The sequence below is a fragment of the Eriocheir sinensis genome, chromosome 44 (assembly GCF_024679095.1).
Source record: "Eriocheir sinensis breed Jianghai 21 chromosome 44, ASM2467909v1, whole genome shotgun sequence".
Taxonomy (NCBI): domain Eukaryota; kingdom Metazoa; phylum Arthropoda; class Malacostraca; order Decapoda; family Varunidae; genus Eriocheir; species Eriocheir sinensis.
In genome coordinates, this window is record NC_066552.1 from 2,837,005 (window position 1) to 2,859,504 (window position 22,500).

Genomic DNA, 22,500 nt, shown 5'->3' on the forward strand with positions numbered 1-22,500 from the left:
CACACACACACACACACACACACACACACACACACACACACACACACACACACACATACATACACACATACCCACACTTGTAAATTGAACATAGAACACATAAACAAATATAAAGAGAGAGAAAGAAAGGAAGAGAGAGAGAGAAGAAAAAATACTCAGACACAAACCTTCTCTTTATATGTTATTATGATACTGTAGAAAAAAAATATAATATCCACAAGAATAATTAAATGTATATAGAAAAAAAATATTGTAGAGAAAACCACAAACCTCATACCTGTCTTTATGAAGGTGATAATTATGTCGAGTGAAAGTAATTAAGAAAAGGTTAATAACAGGTAAGAAAAATGAACAGGTGAGTGAAGTGAATTAAAGAAAAAAAAGAGGAAAATGAAAGTTGTTTGTCACCTCGTCGTGGAAACAAACAAACAAACTCACTTCACTTGTTTTGGTTGACTGGTTGGCTGGTTGGTTGAGTGGTTGGCTGGTTGGTTGAGTGGTTGGCTGGTTGGTTGATTGGTTGATTGGTTGGTTGATTGGTTGATTGGTTGATTGATTGATTGGTTGGTGGATTGATTGGTGGATTGGTTGACTGATTGATTGATTGGTTGATTGATTGGTGGATTGGTTGACTGATTGATTGATTGGTTGATTGATTGGTGGATTGGTTGACTGATTGATTGATTGGTTGATTGATTGGTTGATTGATTGATTGGTTGATTGATTGGTGGATTGGTTGACTGATTGATTGATTGGTTGATTGATTGGTTGATTGATTGATTGGTTGATTGATTTATTGATTTATTGATTGGTTGATTGATTGGTTGATTGATTGACTGACTAGTTGAGAGAGAACGACCATGAACAATATGTATAAATTCGTGTGTGTGTGTGTGTGTGTGTGTGTGTGTGTGTGTGTGTGTGTGTGTGTGTGTGCGCCGATATTTTTGATAACATGTATAACGCGTGTGGCTTTTTTGTATGCAGATCCAGAGCCATTTTAATATATTGTTTTGTAAATAAATAAAAAAAGGTATGAAATAATAATGTGTTTAAGTCCCCATTCGTAGTAGCAGTAGTAGTAGTAGTAGTAGTAGTAGTAGTAGTAGCAGTAGTAGTGGTGGTGGTGGTAATGGGGTTAATGCGCATGGTTTAAATATCTATAAAAAACACCTACAGCTTCATTTCACTTATAACATCTTAAAACACTAATGGACAAGGTTCAAGCATCTATTAAAAACACCTTCGGCTTCATTTCATTTATAGCTTTTTAAGACACGCAACTGCATTTCTCTTTCTCTTACTCTCGCTTTCTTTTCTTTCTCTCTCCCTCGTTAATCGCTAAAACGTTCCTTGTTCAGCGATTATCTCTCATTAACCTCTTGGAAAAATCGCTCATTAGATACTTCAGTTCCTCCTTCACGGCGCATTTAAAGTTTTCCGTCTCATGAGAATTAAGTGAAAGACGTCGTGAGAGCAATAACCTCGCACCCCGTTTTCTTTCTTGCTATCTTGTTTTCTGTTGTTTTTCCTCTTTCATTTCATTTATCCTGTTTTTTTTTCTATTTCCTGCATTTTTTTCTCTTGTTTTCTTTGTTTTTTTTTCCTCTTTCATCTCATTTCATTTATCCTTTTCTCTTTTTTCTGCATTTTATTTGTTTTTTCCTGTTTTCTTTATTCTCCTTCATTTCATTTAATCTATCCTCTTCTTTTTTTCTCATTTTATTTAGTTTATCCTCCTTTTTCTTTGTTTTCCTCCATTTCACTCAATTTATCGTGTTTTTTATTGCTATCTTGTTTTTTCCTCTTTCATTTTATTTCATTTATCCTATTTTTCTTTCTTTTTCCTGCATTTCATTTATTTTTTGTTTTCTTTATTCTCCTTCATTTCACTTAATCAATCCTCCTCTTTTTGTTTCTTTCCTCCATTTTATTTATTTTATCCTCGTCTTTCTTTGTTTTCTTCCATTTCACTTAATTTATCGTGTTTTTTTTTCTCCATTTTATTTATCCTTTTTTTGTTTCATTTCCTCTCCTTTTCATTTAATTTATCCTGCTTTTATTTTTTTCTCATTTAATTTCATCTCGTTTTTTATATCGTTTTGTCAAGACTTAAATACCTTCTCACGATTTTTGTACCTGTTTTCATTGTTTTTGTTTTTCCATTTCATTTAATTTCTTCTCGTTTATTTCGTTTTGCCTCACTTAGACTCCTTCTCACGTCTTTTGTTTAGTGTGATAATTAACTTTCTTATATATACACTTAACTTAATTCTATCTCGTTTTCATTTCTTTCCATATCAGAAAACGCTTACTTACGGTCGTTTTATAATCCCATTAATACTTTTTCATTTAACGTCTTTTTTTTTTTTTACTACTTTTTCATTTCGATTCACCGTACTTAACTTTTTGCTCACGATTTTTGTTTAAGTGGAATATGACTTTTTTTTTTTACTCATTTCAATTTATTTTTTCTCGTTTTCCTTTCCTTTCACATCACAAAGATCTTACTCAAGGCTTTTGGTTTAATTATGGTCTTTATTATCGTATGTATTTATCTGCCCACTGCTTTTATTGACATTATTTAAATTTACCTTATCTATTTTAACTTAATTTTACCTCTTAATTTAGCTTCATATCACAAAGTTTTAATATAAGGCTTTTGTTTACTCTTTTTGGTCATGTATTTATTCACACACGGCTCATATTATATTATTTATAGCATGTCTTATCATTTTAATTTAGTTTAACATCAATATCAATTCAAAAAAGGCATTATTTACGACTTTTATTATTGTTTTATCGTTTTATTTAGCCATTTTCTCAATTTTCCTTAAGTTATCCTATTTATCCTTCATTTTCTTAGGTAGAGGGCACACCAGAGGAACACCAAATCAAAGAGAACAGGAAAAACAAATGACGTAATGGGAATGATGCAATAGTTCAGCTCTCAGCCAATCAGAGGCGAGGAAGGGAGAGCGAGGGAGCGGAGCGTTGACCAATCACGGAGCAGCAACCATAACACAGTGCACAACCGCATCGACGTGTTCTTGTGAGGAGGAACAAATATTAAGTTTTTCTCTATATATTTTGTGCCGAGGAGGAGGAGAATGGAAGGGAGAAAACTTGGGACTGCCGCGGAGAAGATAAAGGCCGAGACAAGAGGATAAGAAGACCAGGAAGAAGAGGAAGAGGAGGAGAAGAGAGAGGAGAGGGACAACGCGTGTGAGGTAAGGAAGAGAATGGGAGGAGGTGGAAGAGGAGGAGGAGGAGGAGGGAGAGAGTGTGTAAGAAAGAGAATAGGAGGAGGAGGAGAAGAGGAAGAGGAGGAGGGAGGAATAAGCTAAGAAGGAGAATGGGAGGAGGAAGAGGATAAAGAGGAGGAAGAAGAGGAGAGAGAAGCGTGTGTGAGAGAGGTAAGAAAGAGGAGAATGGAAGAAGGAGGAGGAGGAGGAGGAGGAAAAAGAAGAAGAGGAAGAAGAGGAGGAGGAAGAAGGAGAGAAAAGATGATACGGTAGTTTAGTATTTATATTTTTTTTAGTAATTCCTCGTTTGTTTGTGTGTTTGTGTGTATGTATGTGTCCAGAGAGAGAGAGAGAGAGAGAGAGAGAGAGTGCTAGATCAAGCGAACGTTATACAAGAATATGACGTAACACAACAGCAATCAATATTAAAAGGCTTCCTAAGGGGCAAAGCGCTCACTACATCAGTCTGGAAGGTGGTTTATGTAAATAGGGAAAAGAAAAAGGTATATTGCGAGCTTAGGGCGCGGGTCTTATGATGATGGATAGGCTGTTTAAGGGGAAATTGATATAGATAGGCTATTCAGTGTAGATTTTTATATTTTCTCCGTTTTGAAAATATTAGGCTAGTGGTTCATCTCTTCCTCTTTTTTTCTTCCTCTTTCTCTTCTTTCTCCTCTTATTCTCTTTAAGGGGAAATTGATATAGATAGGCTATTCAGAGTAGGCTGTTTAGTGTAGATTTTTTTTTATTTATTTTAGTTTTGAAAAGATTAGGCTAGTGGTTCATCTCTTCCTCTTTTTTTCTTCCTCTTTCTCTCTCCTCCTTCTCTTCTTCCTCTTTCTCTTCTTTCTCCTCTTTCTCTCTCCTTCTCTCTCCTCTTCTTCCTCTTCTTCCTCTTTCTCTTCTTTCTACTCTTTCTCTCTCCTTCTCCTTCTATTCTTCCTCTTCTTCCTCTTTCTCTTTCTCCTCTTTCGCTCTCCTTCTCCTTCTCTTCTTTCTCTTTCTCTTCTTTCTCTTCCTCTCTTCTCCTTTTCCTACTCTTCTTCCTCTTCTCTTTTCTTCCATTATTATTATTATAAGCAACAGTATATCGAAACATTTAATAACATGAATAAACGAACAAAATCACACTTTACCAGTAATAGATAAATATGAAATGAAGAATAAATTGTTAATGAAAAATATATAAAGTTAGTATTTCATGACCGACTCATTTTCACAGCGAGCGGTTTTATTTTTTAGTAACTCATTTTTAACTTCATTTTATCTCGTTTTCATTTCGTTTCACATCATCAGACTCTTACTTACGATCTTGGCTTATTTGAATTATGGCGTTTCTTATCCATTTAATTTATTTTTACCTCGTTTTCATGTTTTTTTGTTTTTATCTCGAAGGTCTTACTTAAGGCTTTTGTTTACTCTATAATTATGGTCTTTTCTCTCTTATGTATTTAACCACTCACGGCTTTTTATTTCTATTTGTATTTTATAGCCTACGATAGTTGTAAAATAGGGGGTATAGGCTATTGGTGGACATGGCCTCAGTGCTCAAATCCGTAGCAGTGATGGCGTGGTATAAACTTCCTAGCTTGTGTGAATACTGTACTGCTCTAAAAAGTAATAGACACAGTAGGCTACAGACAAATATTTCGTGACGCATACTGTAAGATGATTAAATAACGTCTATATATAAAAAGATAAAGATATATGGAGCTAAAGTTAGTATTTCATGACTAGCCTACGATCTTGTCTCCACTGTGCGCTTGGCTATGTAATTATTGTAAAGTTTGGGGCATACGACATAGCTGGACATGGCTTCGGTGCTCATCTGCATAGCCTCGAAGCTGTGATACTACTCCTAGGCTATATTGATACTGTTCTGCTATAAAAAAAAAGTAATAAAAAACAGTACAAACAAATACTTCGTCAGGCGTAGCTACTGTAAAGAGAATCAAAGTGTATAGCTAGTGTAGCTTTCGAGTTCTTTTGTCATGCAGGCTTTGACAAACTCCATTCATTGACTTCCATAACAAACTGTCTGGGCACCGTTGCCAGATTATCGTACACAGAGCCGCGTATTTACCGGCCATAACTGTTGCCAAGAATCACCAGTAATTAACCATTTAAACGGTAACCATAAATGAAGGCAGTTATTTGGGTGATGAAAGCTGTTTTTGGGTCGGAAATCGGCAAACATAAGAGGCAAAGTACGACAATCTGGGAACGTTGTGTCTGGGTATCGTTTTAGATCGGTATTGTCAGACGCTGCTGCCTCCCACGTCAACAATTTCCAAAGTCCAAAAAAGGAGATGTCGGATTTTGTTTTGTTTTTGTTTTTAAGGTTCATGGAGATCAGTGCGATTTTCAATGATTTTGTTTTTAGGTTCGTGGAGATCAGTCAGATTTTAATGATTTTGTCTTTTAGGTTCATGTTACAGAGGAAGGGTCGAATTACCAGAGGGAACATGAAACTACCCGAGGAAATGACCCAAACCCGTAAAAGTCTTGTTAGATTATGTGAGCTTTGCCGCCCCAAAATGTTTAATAAGTTATGGTCCTTGTTGTCCGTTTTCTGTTTTGCTGTTTTAAAAGAAGAAAGGAAGGTAGAGTCTTTGAACGCCGTAAAACAAAGAACAATAGCTTAATTAGAATCACGAATCTCATTAATCTTGCACAAAGACAACACGCTTTCAATAAGATATCATGTTTTAGACTGAAAATTATATACCAGACTACATAATAAGAACTTACCAATTTTTTTTATATATATATTTTGGCATTTGAAGTCTAAGCGTTAAACAATACCAGTGTCACCGTTTTTTTTATAAGAAGAACTGTTGTAAAATTTTTTCTTATACATTTTTAGGTATTTGAAGTCTAAGCGTTAAACAATACCAGTGTCACCGTTTTTTTTTATAATAAGAACTGTTGTCAAATTTTTCTTATCTATATTTAGGTATTTGAAGTCTAAGCGTTATAGAATACAAGTGTCACCGTGTAGTTGATCGTAAAAATTTGAGATCAACGCTAAATAGGAGGCAGAAGTAGAATGTTTATTATGGACTACTGAAAAGGGTCAAGAGGAAGAGGAAGAGAGGAGGAAATTTAAAGGAGTGAAACAAAAGAGGAGGAAAGAGAATTTGAGATGAGGGCGAAGAGGAGGAAAGAGGAGAGAGGGAGAGAGAGCATTAAGTGATGAAAATGAAGAGGAGGAGGAGGAGGAGGAGGAGGAGGAGGAGGAGGAAGAGGCGAGAGACACAGAAGAGATGAGATTTAAGAGATAGAAAAAAAAGATCATTAAAATTTAGGCTATTTGTACCTCATATTTTTTGGGTGACTTTAAATACGAGAGAGAGAGAGAGAGAGAGAGAGAGAACAGTAATTTCCTTGTACAATTTATTTCTTTATCTCGTTTTGTTTTGCTTTCTTTTTCAATATTTTTTCCATAGCCTGTATCCGAAAACAGACAAAAACTGAAAAACAGCAAAAAACAAATTACACGAACAGAGAAACAGACATAGATAAACAGACATATAGATAGATAGATAGACAGACAGACAGACACAAAGAAAAAGATAATATAGAGACCCCATCCCCCCCCCCCCCTTTAAATATCAGAGTATTAATTCTTGGCCGGCCAGGGCGCGAGAACGAACCGAACCGGATTGCTCCAATAACCGGATCCGGAGAACGCTGAATCCGGATTATCAAGTCTCGTAACTCTTTAAGGGGCCGGCAAAATGAGGTGGTGGGTGGGGGGGAGAGAGGAGGGAAGGGTGGTAGTGGTGGTGGTGGTGGTAACTGGCCTCTGCGTGTGTGTGTGTGATAGAGAGAGAGAGAGATTAGACTTTGTTAATTTTCTTTTTTTATTACTTTTTTATGGTCTTAATATTAATGTTTTTGACTTTGCTTGTATGAGAGAGAGAGAGAGAGATATCAGACTTTGTTTAATTTTCTTTTTTTATTACTTTTTTATGGTCTTCATATTAATGTTTTTGACTTTGCTTGTATGAGAGAGAGAGAGAGAGAGAGAGAGAGGTAATTATTCATTGTAAATTTTTTGTACCATACTTTTTTTTTCTTCCTCAGATTCTATTGTTTATGTATTTTTTCTTGACTTTTCAATAGATATTTTTTCTCTTTCGACACACACACACACACACACACACACACACACACACACACACACACACACACACACACACACACCTCCCCCCCCTCCCTCCCCCTCCACATACAAACACATTAGAATTTCACCTTCAGACTCTTTTTCCACCTACACGCATTCACGACAATCAAGGCAAAGAGAGAGAGAGAGAAAAAAAGAGAGAGAAAAAAAATAAATATAATGCTACTGTCACTAATTGAAAGCTATTAGACTTCCCGTTTTCACTTCAAAGAAAACGAGATGAGGCGGCCAGACTAAAAGGGGGAACAAAGCGATTTCTGTCATTTTTTATTCTCTTAGCTGGGCCTTGAGAGAGAGAGAGACATTACTTCCCTTTCAAGTCCTCATCCTCTCTCTCTCTCTCACACTTCTTTTCCTCTCCTCTCCTCTTCTCCCATTCGTTATTCTGTGAACCAATCAGAACGCGACTTTCCCATGACGTCATCTTAAAATGACATCAAGAAAATACGCTGAAATATATATTTTTTTCACCTGTATATTTTTTCCTCTTCCTCTCTTTGCTGCCCATTATTTTCCCTTTTTCTCTCTTCTCTTCCATCTCCGTTTCCATTTCCTCTAATCTTCGTTTGTCTATTGTTTTGTTGTGTTGTTTATTGCGTTGTGGTGTTACGTTAAAGAAGTGTTATGTTAGAGCGAGGTGAAGGTGGTGACAGAGGTGGTGGTGGTGGTGGTGATAGTGTTACAGTGAGGAAAGAGAGACAAGAAGGAGGTAGATTAATAGATAGCAGATTAATAGATAGATACATTTATACATACTTAGATAGATAGATAGGAGGATAGGTAGATACATAGATTAATAGACGCAGAGAGATAAAAAGACAGATAAACGGGAAATAGATAGGAAGATAGATGCAAAGATAGACAGTTAGACAGATAGATTAACAGATAGGTAAACTTAGAGATAAACTAAACTAAAATAAAACAGTTTCTCTTACCTTTCCTTACCTTACCTGACCTGACCTGACCTTACCTGAGCTTCCCTTTCCCTCATAAATAAACAAAAACAAATAGACTACGAGAAATTAAAATACAACTCACCTTCCCTTCCCTTCCCTTCCCTTCCCTTCCCTTCCCTTCCCTTGCCTTGCCTTCCCTTCCCTTCCCTTTCCTTCCCTTCCTTCTTCCTTCCTTCCTTCCTTGCCTTCCCTTCCCATCCTTTCCTTCCTTTCCTTCCTTCCTTCCTTCCTTCCTTACCTTGCCTTCCCTTCCCATCCCTTTCCTTCCCTTCCCTTCCCTTCCCTTCCCTTCCCTTACCTTTCCTTCCCTTCCCATCCCTTTCCTTCCCTTCCCTTCCCTTCCCTTACCTCACATTACCTTGCCTTCCCTTCCCATCCCTTTCCTTCCCTTCGCATCCCTTCCCTTCCCTTACCTCACCTTACCTTTCCTTCCTTTCCCATCCCTTCCCTTACCTCACTTTACCTTTTCTTCCTTTCCCTTCCCTTCCCTTCCTTCCGTTCCCTCACCTTCCCTTCCCTTCCCTTCCCTTCCTTTCCCTCACCTTCCCTTCCCTTCCCTTCCTTTTCCACACCTTCCCTTCTCTTCCCTTCCCTTCCCTTCCCTTCCTTTCCTTTCTCTTCCCTTTCCTTCCCTTCCCTTCCCCTCCCTTACCTTACCTAACTTAACCTAACCTAACCTGACCTCACCGTACCTAACCTCACCGTACCTAACCTCACCTTCCCTTCCTTTCCCTTCCCTCACCTCACCTTCCCTTCCCTTCACTTCACTTCCCTTCCCTTCCCTTCCCTAACTTAACCTAACCTAACCTAACCTAACCTCACCGTACCTAACCTCACCTTACCTTCCTTTCCTTTCCCTTCCCTTCCCTTCCCTTCCCTTCCCTCACCTCACCTCACCTGCGTTTCCTTTCCCCCAGGTAAGGCAATTCTCCTCAGGTAGCATTAAGCCCTTCCTGGATCCCTTTTTATCCTGGCCGGCAAATCCCTTTCCTAATCCCAACAAATGAACAGCGGCGGTCGTGAACAAGCGGGCGATGGTAAAAGTGAGATAGCAGGTTAATAATGGTGATAATGAGGGGAGCAAGACAACAGGGAAGAAGGGAAAGAAGCGAGGAAAAAGGAAGGGAAAGAAGGAAGGAAGGAAGGAAGGGAGAGGGTGAACTAGAACAAAAGGGAAACCAGTGGAAGAAAGGAAGGAAGGAAGGAAGAGAGCTAAGTTTAAAATCAAGGAAAAAAAGAAAGGAAGGAAGGAAGGAAGGAAGGAAGAGGGTGAACCAGAACAAGAGGGAAACGAATGGAAGAAAGGAAGGAAGAAAGAAAGGAAGGAAGGAAGAGAGCTAACTAGAACAACAAGGAAAAAAAGAAAGGAAAGAAGGAGGAAGGAAGGAAGGAAGGAAGGAAGGAACTGGGGAAAAGTGATATAGAGGTTAATGAAGGGGAACTAGAATAAGATAGAGAAAATAAAGAAGAAAGGAAGGAAGGAAAGAAGGAAGGAACGGGGGAACAGTGAGATAGTGGTAATGAAGGAGAACTAGGATAAAAAGGAAGGAAGGAAGGAAGGAAGGAAGGAAGGAAAGGATGGAGCAGCAAGTAGCGGGCTTTTTTTTTATTAATGTTTATTTTTTTTGTGCCCTTTGAAAACAAAAAAAAAAAAAAAAGAGGGGGAACTAGAATTAAAGGGAGGAAACAAAAAAAAAGGAAGGAAGGAAGGAAGGAAGGGATGGCTAAAAGTTATATTATTGTGTGTTTGTGTGTTTGTGTATGTTAGAATGTGTTTGTTTTTGTTTATTTATGTTTCTCCACTTGTGTCGTGTCATATATTCTTGTTATTGTTGTAACTGTTGTTCTTGTTGCTGTTATTCTTTTTATTTTGTTTTCTGTTTTATTTTCTTCCTCCTCCTCTTCTTGTTCTTATTCTGATTCTTCTTTGTCTTCATATTACTCCTCCTTTCTTCTCTCTCCCCTTCACCAACATCTTTCCCTTCCTTATCTTTGCTGTCATAATCATCTTCCTCTTTCCCTCCTCCTCTTCCAACTCTTCATCATTCTCCCCTAACCAGTCCTCCTCCTCCTCCTACTCCTCTTCCTCCTCCTCCTCCTCCCTTTAATTGCCAGCACGGTCAGATTAACAGGAAAGGAAAGGAAGGGAAGGGAAGGGAAGGGAAGGGAAGGGAAGGGTAGAGACACTTCACCTCTGCTTTTGGTCACTCGGCTCAGGTAACAGCAGGTAACCGCGCCAGTCACCTGCTTATGGATTAGTTACCCCTTGTTGTGCCTTGGTTTTCTGTTTTTTTCTTTTCTTTTTGTTTTTTTGTTGATTTGCGTTTTCTTTGTTTTTGTCGTTTTGTTTTTGTTTTCTTTTTGTGTTGTGTTTGTGTTCTAGTGTTGCGTTGCCTTTTCTTTGTTTTTATCGTGTTTCCTTTTGTTTTCTTTTATTTTTGTGTTTGTGTTCTAGTGTTGCGATGCGTTTTCTTTGTTTTCTCCTTATTTTTTTTGTGTTTGTTGTTTTTGTTGATTCGTTTCTTTGCTTCTATCCTTTTTTCTTCTCCTTTTTCCTCACTTTATCATGTTTTCTTAGTTTACATTTTCTTTGCTGTCTTTTTGTTTGCTTGTTTGTGTTCCTTCTTTTTTTGTTATTATCTCTCTCTTCTCGTTTTCTCATTATTTTATCTTGTTGCATCGCCTTATTCCTCTCTCTTTATCCTTTTGCCCGTCTATTTCTTTATTTGACCCTTGTGTATTAGTTTCATAGTCTCCTGTCAGTTATTTTTCATTTATGCATATATGAGGTATGTAATTCGGCTCTGTTTTTTTGTATTTCATCTGGCATCATATTTTTCTTCGCCTAGTTTGTTTGTTTATGTCTCCCCTTTACCTCCGCGGTCCATTCAATTATCTCCGTTTTCTTTCTCCATGCTGCGTAATTTCGATATGATCTCATTACGTAAAAACTATCCCTTACAGAGGCATTCGCTAATTGGAGGTTTTGTTCTGTGAAAGGAAGGTTCTCTCTCTCTCTCTCTCTCTCTCTCTCTCTCTCTCTCTCTCTCTCTCTCTCTCTCTCTCTCTCTCTCTCTCTCTCTCTCTCTCATCAACACACCTTATACCTGGAAATAACCTTCATATGTTTTTTCCGACATATTTCTCTCTCTCTCTCTCTCTCTCTCTCTCTCTCTCTCTCTCTCTCTCTCTCTCTCTCTCTCTCTCTCTCTCTCTCTCTCTCTCTCATCAACACACCTTATACCTGGGAAATAACCTTCATATGTTTTTTCCGACATATTTCTCTCTCTCTCTCTCTCTCTCTCTCTCTCTCTCTCTCTCTCTCTCTCTCTCTCTCTCTCTCTCTCTCATCTGTTTATTACTCACCATTTTCCTTCTCTATTTTATTTCCTCTATCCCTCCCTCCCTTCCCCTTTCTCTCCCTCCCTTCCCTTCTCTCTCCCTCTTTTTCTTTCTCTTCCCTAACAACCCTTCTCTCCCTCCTTCCCTCCTCCTCCTCCTCCTCCTCCTTATTCTTTCCCCTACCCATATTTCTCCCTTCTATATTCCTCCCCCTCCCCTCCCCCCTACCTTTCCCTTTCCCTTTTCATCTTACCTCGTTTCCTTCCTTCCCTCCTCCCCTTCTTTGCCTCACCTGAGAAACTAATATCCAGGTAGTTGATATATTTATTAGTACTACCTTTATTACTATTTTTGTTGTTGTTGTTGTTGTTGTTGTTGTTGTTGTTGTTGTTGTTAGTGAAGGAAAGAAAGGGGGTAAAAATGAGATAACGGGTAAGAAGGAAACCGAATAACAGAGGGAGGAAAGGAAGGAAAGGAAGGAAAGAAGAAAGGAAGAAAAGGAAGAAGGGAAGGAAAGGAAGGGAAATAAAGGGAATAAGTAACGTGTGTGTGTTTGTTTGTGCTTGTTAGTGTGTGTGTGTGTGTGTGTGTGTGTGTGTGTGTGTGTGTTGGTATATATTTATTTCGTAGTGTTGTTGTTGTTGTTGTTGACAGGTGACTCTTCTTCTACGTATAAATCTCATTAGCAGGTAACTTTCTTTATTTCTTTTTTTTCTTGCTCACCTTCCTCGGAAGTCATAAAAAAAGGCGTCCCTTCTAATTTTGTTCTTTATTATATCCTAATGGTTAGTGGCGGCGATGGTGGTGGTGGAGGTGGAGGTGGTAAATAAGGTATGTGCTATGATGGTGGTGGTGGTGGAGGTGGGTGGTAATATTGCTCGGGGTGATGATAAGGGCGGTGTTGATGGTGATGATGGTGGTGGTGGTGGTAATGATAGTGGTGATTTTTAGTGATGGAGATGAAAGAAATAGTAACGAAGGAGGTGATGATGGTGGTAATAGTGGTGGTGATGGTGGTGGTGGTGATGATGATGGTGGTGGTGGTGGTGGTGGTGATGATGGTGGTGGTGGTGGTGATGGTAGTGGTGGTGGTGGTGGTGGTAGTGAAGGAGGTATAGCATATGTGACCGCTCTCCACCACCACCACCTCCACCACCACCACCACCACCTCTATATCATGTCCGCCTTGCCTCATATTTCTCTCTCTCCTTCTCCTCATGCCTCACCGTTTTTGCTCTCCTTTCACGCCTCATAGCCCGATTTTCCCTCCTTCCCTCCCTCCTTCCTTCCTTTCCTTCTTTCTTTCTCTTCCTTCCTTCGTTACTTGGCTCCAGTCCTCCTCCCTCTGTTTCTTCTCTCCTCTCCTTCCTTCCTTCCCTCCTTTGTCCTTTTTTCTCTCTTTGATTTTATGCTTTCTCTCTTTTTTTCTTTTTTTCCTCTCTTTCCTTCGTTTTTCCTTTCTTCCTTCTTTTCTTGCTTCTGTCATTCCTTCCTTCCTTTCTTCCTTCCTTTTTTCCCTACTTTCCTAATTTCTTATCCCTCTCTTCTCTTCTCTTCTCTTCTCTTCTCTTCTCTTCTCTTCTCTTCCCTTTTCTTTTCTTTTCTTTTCTTTTCTTTTTTTCTCTTTTCTCTTTTCTTTTCTTTTCTTCTCTTTTCTTCTCACCTGTTCTCTTCTCTCTCTCTCTCTCTCTCTCTCTCTCTCTCTCTCTCTCTCTCTCTCTCTCTCTCTCTCTCTCTCTCTCTCTCTCTCTCTCTCTCTCTCTCTCTCTCTCTCTCTCTCTCTCTCACACCCTTATGCCCTTCATTCCAGCGGTCATTTTCACGTGTTATTTAGCCTTTCACGAACTCTTTTTCGAAGTATATATTTATTATCTTTTTTTTATGATTTATGAGGTTGTATATATATTTTAGTTCTGATGTATTTTTGTTCTTTGCTATATTTTGATTTATCTGCACGCTAATGTAATTTATCTAGTCTTGCTTTCTTTTATTTTATTTTATTGTTATTGTTATTGTTGCTGTTGTTATTGTTGTTATTGTTATCATCATCGTTATTTTTAATGTCAATTTTACTACTACTACTACTACCACCACCTTCGTCTAAGTTTGAATGCTAATACGAGACTCAGGTAATAATGTCACGTGACCAGCTCGAATGATTTCATGGGTAATCACTAGAGGAGGAGGAGGAGGAGGAGGAGGAGGAGGAGAAGGAAGAGGAGGAGGAGGAGGAAGAGGAGAAGGAGGAGTTAGGTTTGCTATGTGACAATCCTCATAGAACCGTGACATTAAGATTTTGAGAGAGAGAGAGAGAGAGAGAAAAAATATATATAAACAGACAGAGCAGGACAAGCTGTTGGAATTTATGAGTGACGGGATGGTTTTTATTTATTCTCTCTCTCTCTCTCTCTCTCTCTCTCTCTCTCTCTCTCTCTCTCTCTCTCTCTCTCTCTCTCTCTCTCTCTCTCTCTCTCTCTCTCTCTCTCTCTCTCTCTCTCTCTCTCTCTCTCTCTCTCTCTCTCTCTCTCCGAAGATTTGGAAAGTGATGGACAGATCTGCTTTAAGGATCTTCTCTTCTTCTTCTTCTTCTTCCTCCTCCTCCTCCTCCTCCTCCTCCTCCTCCTCCTCCTCCTCCTCCTCCTCCTCCTCCTCTTCCTCCTGGTATTAAGATTTGATCAGTTTCCCTCGTAATAATAATAATAATAATAATAATAATAATAATAATAATAATAATAATAATAATAATAATAATAATAATGGTAATATTCAGGTAATATCCGTCTTTCTCAGGTGTGCGCCCATTCGCCTTTAATACTTAGTGAGGCAATTAGGGAAGCAATTAGCGAGGCGTACCTGCTCTTACCTGTATTTTGGAGGTAGCTCATTTTCAGGATACAGGAACATACCTTGGGAAGTCTATAAGGGGAAATAAGATGACGTAATCACATCTTTCGGCCACTGTAACTCTTTTTAGGAGCAGTGAGTAGCGGGCTTTTTTTTCATATTTGTTTCCCTTTTTTCATATTTGTTTTCCTTTTTTTCATATTTGTTTCCCTTTTTTCATATTTGTTTTCCTTTTTTTCATATTTGTTTCCTTTTTTTGTTTCCTTTTTTTTCATATTTTTTTCCTTTTTTTCATATTTGTTTCTTTTTTTTATATTTGTCTCCTTTTTTCATATTTGTTTCCTTTTTTTTTATATTTGTTTCCTTTTTTTTCATATTTGTTTCCTTTTTTCATATTTGTTTCCTTTTTTCATATTTGTTTCCTTTTTTTCATATTTGTTTCCTTTTTTCATATTTGTTTCCTTTTTTCATATTTGTTTCCTTTTTTCATATTTGTTTCCTTTTTTCATATTTGTTTCCTTTTTTCATATTTGTTTTTTTTTTCATATTTCCTTTTTCATATTTGTTTCCTTTTTTCATATTTTTTTTTTTTCATATTTGTTTCCTTTTTTCATATTTGTTTCCTTTTTCATATTTGTTTCCTTTTTCATATTTTTTTCCTTTTTTTTTATTTTTGTTTACTTTTTTTTCATATTTGTTTCCTTTTTTCATATTTGTTTCCTTTTTTAATATTTGTTTCCTTTTTTTCATATTTTTTTCCTTTTTTCTTATTTGTTTACTTTTTTAATATTTGTTTCCTTTTTCATATTTGTTTCCTTTTTCATATTTGTTTCCTTTTTTTTTCATATTTGTTTCCTTTTTTTCATATTTGTTTCCTTTTTTTTTCATATTTGTTTCCCTTTTTTCATATTTGTTTCCTTTTTTTTTCATATTTGTTTCCTTTTTTTCATATTTGTTTCCTTTTTTTCATATTTGTTTCCTTTTTTTTCATATTTGTTTCCCTTTTTTCATATTTGTTTCCTTTTTTTTTCATATTTGTTTCCTTTTTTTCATATTTGTTTCCTTTTTTTTTCATATTTGTTTCCTTTTTTTTCATATTTGTTTCCTTTTTTTCATATTTGTTTCCTTTTTTTCATATTTTTTTCCTTTTTTCATATTTGTTTCCTTTTTCATATTGTTTCCTTTTTTCATATTTTTCCTTTTTTCATATTTGTTTCCTTTTTTCATATTTGTTTCCTTTTTCATATTTTTCCTTTTTTCATATTTGTTTCCTTTTTTCATATTTGTTCCTTTTTTTCATATTTGTTTCCTTTTTCATATTTTTCCTTTTTTCATATTTGTTTCCTTTTTTCATATTTTTCCTTTTTCATATTAGTTTCCCTTTTTTTCATATTTCTTTCCTTTTTTCATATTTTTTTCCATTTTTCATATTTGTTTCCTTTTTTCATATTTTTTCCTTTTTCATATTGTTTCCCTTTTTCATATTTGTTTCCTTTTTTTCATATTTGTTTCCTTTTTTTCATATTTGTTTCCCTTTTTTCATATTTGTTTCCTTTTTTTCATATTTGTTTCCTTTTTTTCATATTTGTTTCCTTTTTTTTCATATTTTTTTCCTTTTTTTCATATTTTTTTCCTTTTTTTCCTATTTTTTTCCTTTTTTTCATATTTGTTTCCTTTTTTTCATATTTATTTCCTTTTTTTCATATTTGTTTCCCTTTTTTCATATTTGTTTCCCTTTTTCATATTTGTTTCCTTTTTTTCATATTTGTTTCCTTTTTTTCATTTTTGTTTCCATTTTTTAATATTTGTTTCCTTTTTTTCATAATTTTTTCCTTTTTTTCATATTTTTTTCCTTTTTTTCATATTTGTTTCCTTTTTTCATATTTGTTTCCTTTTTTCATATTTGTTTCCTTTTTTTCATATTTGTTTCCTTTTTTTCATATTTGTTTCCTTTTTTTCATTTTTGTTTCCTTTTTTTCATATTTGTTTCCTTTTTTCATATTTGTTTCCTTTTTTTATATTTGATTCCTTTTTTATGCCTTTGAACGGACTCCTTTGCTTAAAAAAAAACCCTCTTTGAACTTTATGTAATTCGTTTAGTCAATCTATTATCTTATCTATCAGCCTGTCTCATCTATCTACCACGTTATCTACTACATTACTACATACTACATTTTAAGGATATAGGAACATACCCTTTGGAAGTCTGCAAGAGGGGAGGAAGTGGACGTATTAACTTTGTACGTCTTGTGAACTTGACGAAACCTTATCACAGTCTTATCTATCAACTACTTTATTTAACGTTATCTTGAAGGTGTATCGTATTGGCACTCCCCACATGACAGGACATAAGACATACCTTTGGAAGTCTGCAAGAGGGAAGGGATATAATTTGTACCTTCTCTGAACTTGACGAAACCTTATCACAGTCTTATCTATCAACTACTTTATTTAACGTTATCTTGAAGGTGTCTATCGTATTGGCACTCCCCACATGACAGGACATAAGACATACCATTTGGAAGTTTGCAAGAAGGAAGGGATATAATTTGTACCTTCTCTGAACTTGACGAAACCTTATCACAGTCTTATCTATCAACTACTTTATTTAACGTTATCTTGAAGGTGTCTATCGTATTGGCACTCCCCTCATGACAGGATATAAGACATACCTTTGGAAGTCTGCAAGAGGGAAGGGATATAATTTGTACCTTCTCTGAACTTGACGAAACCTTATCACAGTCTTATCTATCAACTACTTTATTTAACGTTATCTTGAAGGTGTCTATCGTATTGGCACTCCCCTCATGACAGGATATAAGACATACCTTTGGAAGTCGGCAAGAAGGAAGGGATATAATTTGTACCTCCTCTGAACATAACGAAACCTTATCACAGTCTTATCTTTCAACTTCTTTATTTAACGTTATCTTGAAGGTGTCTATCGTATTGGCACTCCCCTCATGACAGGATATAAGACATACCTTTGGAAGTCGGCAAGAAGGAAGGGATATAATTTGTACCTTCTCTGAACTTGACGAAACCTTATCACAGTCTTATCTATCAACTACTTTATTTAACGTTATCTTGAAGGTGTCTATCGTATTGGCACTCCCCTCATGACAGGATATAAGACATACCATTTGGAAGTCTGCAAGAGGGAAGGGGTATAATTTGTACCTTCTCTGAACTTGACGAAACCTTATCACAGTCTTATCTTTCAACTTATTTATTTAACGTTATCTTGAAGGTGTCTATCGTATTGGCACTCCCCACATGACAGGACATAAGACATACCATTTGGAAGTCTGCAAGAGGGAAGGGGTATAATTTGTACCTTCTCTGAACTTGACGAAACCTTATCACAGTCTTATCTACCAACTTATTTATTTAACGTTATCTTGAAGGTGTCTATCGTATTGGCACTCTATCGTATTGGCACTCTCCACATGACTGCCGAGCTCGTTTCACTCTCTCATTTCTCTACTGTAAGAAGTGGTAAATCAATTCAACCCCACATTCTTACTCTCTAAACTCATTTCTTATTCACCTCTCTAATAGTAAGGAATCTCATGCATATTTCACTATTCAGTTTTTAATGTTCCAACCTGAGTCCATTACCACGTTTTAAAAGAGTCTGGGTTGGGTAATATGGCATGAGTTTAATTTATGTATATTTCTAGACGCTGAAGACAAATATATGTAATAGAAAATAAATAAAGAAAGAAGGAATAGGAAAGAAAGAATGGAAAATAGAAAGGAAGCATTAAATCAAAGAGGGAAAGATGGACAGAGGGAAGGAAGGAAGGAGGGAAGGAAGGAGAGGAAGAAAAGGAGGGAGTAGAGCTGGAACGAAGCAACGAAGGAAGGAAGAGAGAGAAAGAAGGAAAGGAAGGAAAGAAGGAAGGAAGGAAGGAAGTAGAGGGAGGAAGAAACGGAGGGAAGAGAGCTGGAACGAAGCAACAAAGGAAGGAAGAGAAAGAAAGGAGAAAAGGAAGGAAGGAAGGAAGGAGAGGGAGGAAGAAACGGAGGAAGGAGTGCTGGAACGAAGCAACGAAGAAAGGAAGAGAAAGAAAGAAGGAAGGGAAGGAAGGAGGGAATATCGGGCTATGAGGCGTTAAAGGACAGCAAAAAACAATACATACGAAAAAGAGGAAAAATAAACAACAACCAGCAGAAGACAAAACAAATAAGAGGAATCATAGGTATTGAAATCCATAACCTTATTGCTTTACACATATCAGGAGAGGGTTCAAATCCAACGTCAATGAAATACAAGTAAAAGGAATGAAAGATCAGAGAGAAGTGTGCTGGAAAAAAATAAATATATGTGGGGGATGTAGAGAAAGACAAGAGAAAGGGTAGATTTATATAACGTATGGGGGACTTGAATGTTTCTTTCTCTACTCAAATATCAAAGAGGAAGATGAAAGAGCAAATAGCAGAAAAAAATAAATATACGTGGACGATGTAAAGGAAAACAAGAAAGGGTAGATTTATGTAACGAATGGGTGACTTATATATTTCTTTCTCTACTCAAATGTCAAAGAGGAAGACGAAAGAAAAAGTACTAGAAAAAAGAGAAAATGGAAAAGGAATACAGACTCACAGAAGAATGAAAAAAAAGACCATGAAAGGAGGATAAAGAAAGGGGATGAAAAAGTTGAAATAAGGAAAGTAGAATAAAGGAAATAAGGAAAAGTGAAAATCAGAATGTGGAAAAAGGGAAAGAAAGGGAAAATAGAGGGCAAAGAAAAAAATATATATAAAAGGAAAGGAATGAGGTAAGAGAGAGAGAGAGACCACCAGCATCCCTCCACCACACACCAGAAAAAAAAAAGTTATCTAGAAAGGGAAATACTAATGAATTCCTGAGCTTCGTTTAGACTTTGCTCGTAGTGTTTACGTTGGGAATTAATTTAAGAGGGGAGGGAGGGGAGGAGGAGGAGGAGGAGGAGGAGGAGGAGGAAGAGGAGGAGGAGGAGGAGGAGGAGGAGGAGGAGGAAGATGAATGGAGAGAAAGAAGGGGTGAAACGGGATAGTAAAGGAGGAGGAGGAGGAGGAGGTGGAGGAGGAGAGGTTTGGAAGGGATTTATGTACCCATAATATCACACACACACACACACACACACACACACACACACACACACACACACACACACACACACACAGAAAAAGACGGTAAGGTAAAGGAGAAAAAGCCCATTCTCTCTCTCTCTCTCTCTCTCTCTCTCTCTCTCTCTCTCTCTCTCTCTCTCTCTCTCTCTCTCTCTCTCTCTCTCTCTCTCTCTCTCTCTCATACGAGTATATAAAAATTCTTGACGGATTCTTTCACTCCAAACCCATTTCCCCTCCTCCTCCTCCTCCTCCTCCTCCTCCTCCTCCTCCTCTTCCTCTTCCTTCCACCGTCACGCAATTGCAAAAAGGATTTATTAGCTGGGTCATTAAGTCGTGTGCAGAGGTAAGAGGAGGAGGAGGAGGAGGAGGAAAGAAGATTTATCGTTGATTGATGAAGTTCCTGACAAATAATACCGTGTGCGTGTGCGTGTGTGTGTGTGTGTGTGTGTGTGTGTGTGTGTGTGTGTGTGTGTGTGTGTGTGAAGTAGAATTCGACACGTACACGGATACATTGACCTACACACACACACACACACACACACACACACACACGGACATGCACACACGCACACACACCTAATGGCCTCTGTCATCTGAAATATTCACAGCTCATCAGACTTGTGGAGCAGCTTCTCTCTCTCTCTCTCTCTCTCTCTCTCTCTCTCTCTCTCTCTCTCTCTCTCTCTCTCTCTCTCTCTCTCTCTCTCTCTCTCTCTCTCTCTCTCTCTCTCTCTCTCTCTCTCTCTCTCTCTCTCTCTCTCTCTCTCTCTCTCTCTCTCTCTCTCTCTCTCTCTCTCTCTCTCTCTCTCTCTCTCTCTCTCTCTCTAAATATACACATGACTTACATTATACTAGCTCTTCGTTTTACTTTCTCCTCCTCCTCCTCCTCCTCCTCCTCCTCTTCCTCCTCCTCCTCCTCCTCCTTCTCCTCTAAGTTAATTCAAGAGAGTGTAATTTGACAGCGTGAGAAAGGGAGACAAACGGAGTATTTTACCCTTTAGAAAATATATATACAGACAGTGTACGTGTGTGTGTACGTGTGTGTGTGCGTGCGTTTGTGTGTGACTGCTACCTCTATCATTACTACTACTACTACTACTACTACTACTACTATCATTACAACATTTTCTATTCTTTCACTCAATATCTTTTATCTTTTATCTTTCCCTCCTTCCTCTACACCTGCTGCCATCTTCCTCCTCCTCCTCCTCCTCCTCGTCTCTTTCTCTTCAATTTCGCATCTTCTCTCCCTTCCTCCATTCCTCCTCCTCCTCCTCCTCCTCCTCTTCCTTTTTCCACCTTCTGTTACCTTCCATCAGTGTCTCCTCCTCTTCTCTCTCTCTCTCTCTCTCTCTCTCTCTCTCTCTCTCTCTCTCTCTCTCTCTCTCTCTCTCTCTCTCTCTCTCTCTCTCTCTCTCTCTCTCTCTCTCTCTCTCTCTCTCTCTCTCTCTCTCTCTCTCTCTCTCTCTCTCTCTTCATTATCTCTTTTTTCCTTTCTCTTCCCTTCATCATGGATTTAATTGATCTTCCTTTTTCTTCCTACTTCCTTCCTTCTTCCTCTTCTTCTCTTCTTCCCTATCATCCTTTCCTTCATCCTCTTTATCTCCTTCATTTGTTTTCATTATCCTTCACCAACAGTTCAACATATCATCCTTTTTTCCTTCCTTCCTTCCTTCCTTCCTTCCCTTTCTTCCTTCCTTCCTTCCTTCCTTCCTTCCTTCCTTCCTTCCCTCATTTAATTCATTTAATTTCCTTTTATTTTTTCATTCTCTCTCATCATTACCTACCTTTGATGAGAGAGAGAGAGAGAGAGTTAAAATAGACATCAAATCCGTTTATCTTTTTTTTTATCTATTCATCTCTTTATTTGTCTTTTATTTATCTATCTTATTATCTATTTCTTTGTTTGTTCTTTTCTCTTTATTTATCTATTTATTTTTGTTGTTAGTCCAAGTTTATTTAATATTGTAATTGTTTTGTATTTTTTCCTGTTTTCTTTTTTTTTCTCCTTTTTTATTCACTAATTTATTTATTTATTCATTTATGTAGATTGTTTTAGGGGAGGCGAGGTGTGGCATTATTATTATTATTATTATTATTATTATTATTATTATTATTATTATTATTATTATTATTATTATTATTATTATTAAAAGGAAAGTTTACAGGTTAGTCTTTCGTTTTCTTTTTTTAATCTTCTAACGTACCGTGATAACCGGCTTGTTGTTTCCTCTCTCTCTCTCTCTCTCTCTCTCTCTCTCTCTCTCTCTCTCTCTCTCTCTCTCTCTCTCTCTCTCTCTCTCTCTCTCTCTCTCTCTCTCTCTCTCTCTCTCTCTCTCTCTCTCTCTCTCTCTCTCTCTCTCTCTCCTGTGAAGTGTCTGTCTGTCTCTCTGTCTGTCTTGCTCTATGTCTGTTTATTTCTTTCTGTTTGTCCTCTTTATTCGTCTTCCTTTCTTTTCTTTCTTCTCTCTTTTTTATTCTGTTTTCTTTAACCTTCATTCTTTCTCTTTTCGATTTCTTTCTTGTTGTTTTCTTTCTTATATTATTTCTCATGTTTTTCTTTTGTTTTTCTTATATACATTGTTTGCTTTTTTTGTTTCTTGATATATATTTTTTGTTTATTTTTCTCCTGTCTTTCTTTCATCCTGTTTGTGTGTCTGTCTGTCTATCTGTATATGTCTCTCTCTCTCTCTCTCTCTCTCTCTCTCTCTCTCTCTCTCTCTCTCTCTCTCTCTCTCTCTCTCTCTCTCTCTCTCTCTTATCACCACTTTCCTACTTCTCTTCTCGATATATTATGCAAATCAGA

At 37.2% G+C, this 22,500-nt stretch overlaps 1 protein-coding gene and 1 long non-coding RNA gene across 3 annotated transcripts in view; both read left to right on the forward strand.

Moving 5' to 3' along the window:
- LOC126980286 (kin of IRRE-like protein 1) overlaps positions 1–845 on the forward strand; it is a 138,240-nt gene extending 137,395 nt beyond the window's left edge. For both annotated transcript variants that reach the window (XM_050830000.1, XM_050830002.1), the window contains one exon: positions 1–845. This exon is cut by the window's left edge and continues 217 nt beyond it. The gene's annotated coding sequence lies outside the window, so the exon portion shown is untranslated.
- A 2,048-nt stretch (positions 846–2,893) lies between these two features.
- Positions 2,894–22,500, forward strand: part of LOC126980287 (uncharacterized) — a 143,301-nt gene continuing 123,694 nt past the window's right edge. Inside the window, exon 1 of the long non-coding RNA XR_007733045.1 lies at positions 2,894–3,230. This is a non-coding gene — a long non-coding RNA (uncharacterized LOC126980287). The remainder of the gene's footprint in view (positions 3,231–22,500) is intronic.